Here is a 2,868-nt window from a genome sequence, read left to right as displayed (position 1 = left end):
CTCCCAATGAAAATCTTGGTTTAAGGTCGGTTGATACATGCTTTTTCTTTCCTTCCTTTCCTTCCTTCTTTCCTTCCTTCCTTCCTTCCTTTTTTTTTTTTTTTACTTAAAAACCAATAAATTTCACTTCCTTCCTCAAAACCAGAGCCTAAAGGCAGCTCTCACTAGAGCCTAGCCTAGCCAAGCCCAGCACCCACTGTATGCACCCTCTTCCCCAACCATGTCTTCATGCCAGGCCAACCTCAGCTCCCTGGAGGCGGCGAAATGCAAGATCCAGGCACTGGACCACACGCAGGGCCTGCAGCAGGAGCTGGACAACGAGCACAAGTAGTACGAGAAAGCCAAACAGGAAGTGGCAGCTCTCAGCTGATGCATCCAGCTCATTGAGGGCTCGAGAATGACTGGCCACAGCCCTACAGAAGCTGTAAGAAGCAGAAAAGGCTGACAATGAGAGCAACAGTGGAATGGAAGTGACAGAAAACTGGGCCATGAAAAATGAGAAGATGGCACTCCAGGCTCAGAGGCCAAGCACTTTGCTGGGGAGGCCAACAGCACTATAAAGAGGTAGCTCTTAAGTTGGACATCCTAGAGGGCAAGTGAGAGAGGGCAGAGGAGTGTGTGGAGTTGTCTGAAATAAAATGTGGTGACCTGGAAGAACTCAAGAATGTCACCAACAACTCAAAGTCACTGAAGGCTGCCTGTGATAAGTATTCTGAAAAGGTGGATAAATATGAAGAAGAAATTAAATTTTCATCTGACAAACTGAAAGAGGCTGAGACCCATGCTGAACTGCAGAGAGAACAATTCCAAAACTGGAGAAGACGATTCATGACCTGGAAGAAAAATTCACCCAGGCTAAAGAAGAGAACGTGGGCTTACATCAGACACTGGATCAGATACTAAACGAACTTAATTGTACATAATCAAAACAGAAAATCAGAAGAGTCTTGTTCCAACAGAAGCTCTAGACCTCCGTGTCTTTCTCATCTTTTGTAAGAAGTTTTGTTTTGTTTTGTTTTGTTTTGTTTTGTTTTGTTTTGTTTTGTTTTGTTTTGTTACTGCATCTGCACTGTGCTGGAAATGTCAAGCAAATTATGAACATGCGACCAAATATTTTGTATCAGAGAAGTTTTGTGTGCCAGTTAAATCTAATCCCCTCCTTTTCTTTTTCAAATGCCACCAGCTTTTTCAGCTCTATTTTTATCCTTAAATTGCATTTATTCCTAAAGTAGGCAGGGTGTTTCCTGTTGAACATAGTCTCTTAAGACTGAGGTCACTGGTTCCTGGGAGATTAGACAACCCCACATTTTCAAAACATAGACTCCAATATCTAGTCACTGGTCAAATTAAAAGGTTGAAGCACAGAATCTCTGGGTCACCGTTAGACACATTACAGGAGGCCAGGGACCATCGCATTAAAATGGGTGATTGTTCCCCATCAGAGAAGGGGTGGGTGGGGTGTGTGCTATTATGGGAAATGAAAAACCACAGATAGATTAACCTAATCACTCTGGCTCTTTTCCACACTCTGCCATGCAGAACAAACACCCATTGAGCTATCAGCATGAGAATGCTTGGAAAATAGTCATAATATTTATTCTGATATGAGGTCATCCACTAAGCAGGAATGAATATAGTAGAATTTATTCATATTCAAGGGAACCATATCAAAGACAGCTTGTCATCAATAACTGAGCAAAAACATTTTTCTCTTAATAAATATTGGGCAGAGGGGCCTCTCTGTCAGCAGAGATAAACTAACTAGCCTAACTCTATTTCCTCTGAACTTTAGGGAATATAAATTGAAGATTTACATATCTAGGACATTAATTCTTTCTTCAGGACCAAGTCAAAAGACTAGGAAGCTCCTGATTAAACTGGATATGGAGTATTTTTATAGACAGAGCAGCACATTTTGGTTGTTATATTCCTGCTTTCTCAGTCAACATCTCAGAGCTGAAACATTCCATATTTATCAACAGTGTGGGGAAACTCAAGTTAACAATTCTGACTAAAAATCACCCTGCTTCTAGATTATCTGATTCCTCTGTCCCTCGATCCTGTTTATTATGCATCACATTAACCAGGGGTTACACTAGCAAATTGTGCAACTGAATAAAAGCCACATTTTTCATTTAGATACTTGCAACTGTATCATATGTAATAGTATCACTCTTTCTACATTTTGGTCCAATAAATTTTTACAGAAACTATAAAAAATAATTTTAAAGATCCTCCTTGCTTCTGATAGATATACTCAGAAGACAAGAAAATGTGATGACCAAAATTGCCTCAAAATTGCCACCACCATCTACAACCACACACACACACACACACACACACACACACACGCACAATTCAAGGCCTTACTTGGATGCAAGATTGTATTTTCAAAATGAAAATGGCATTATATCTATGACTAAAAAGCATGTCAATATTTGTGACCCAATTTGGGCCCTTTATTCTGATCAGTTATACAAGCAACTTTTCATTTCTCTAGGAACAAATAGGGTGAGGGTTAGCTAAGTTTCAGAAGAGCTCCCCATCCCTAAACTCAGGAAAAAAATTTGCTTACTACTTCTGCAGGAGCTTAATAGATATGAATAGCTGGAAATTAATTTGAAACTTAGATTATATAATTTACAGTCTTCTAAAATAGTAATCATCCTATATATCATCAAATATACATGAATATCATAGGACATTTTTCAAGAATAAAGTCTTTTGACCATAGAATTTACCCCTATCTTGGGCAACCTAGTCCCTAGTTTCCCAAGAAACCAAATTTCCTATCAGAAATATAATGTCATAAATGGCAATCAAAGAATTCATGGAAATTGAAAAAAAAAATTTAAATGGTGTGAAAGG

General features: G+C 39.0%; 1 pseudogene; it reads left to right on the top strand.

The window, feature by feature from the left end:
- Positions 1-220: 220 nt before the first annotated feature.
- LOC107497064 lies at positions 221-923 on the top strand (annotated as a pseudogene).
- The last annotated feature ends 1,945 nt before the right edge of the window (positions 924-2,868 follow it).

Source organism: Rousettus aegyptiacus, unplaced genomic scaffold (assembly GCF_014176215.1).
Source record: "Rousettus aegyptiacus isolate mRouAeg1 unplaced genomic scaffold, mRouAeg1.p scaffold_m13_p_4, whole genome shotgun sequence".
Lineage (NCBI taxonomy): Eukaryota > Metazoa > Chordata > Mammalia > Chiroptera > Pteropodidae > Rousettus > Rousettus aegyptiacus.
The sequence above is the reverse complement of the archived record's forward strand: the minus strand, read 5'-3'. Positions and strand labels throughout refer to the sequence as shown.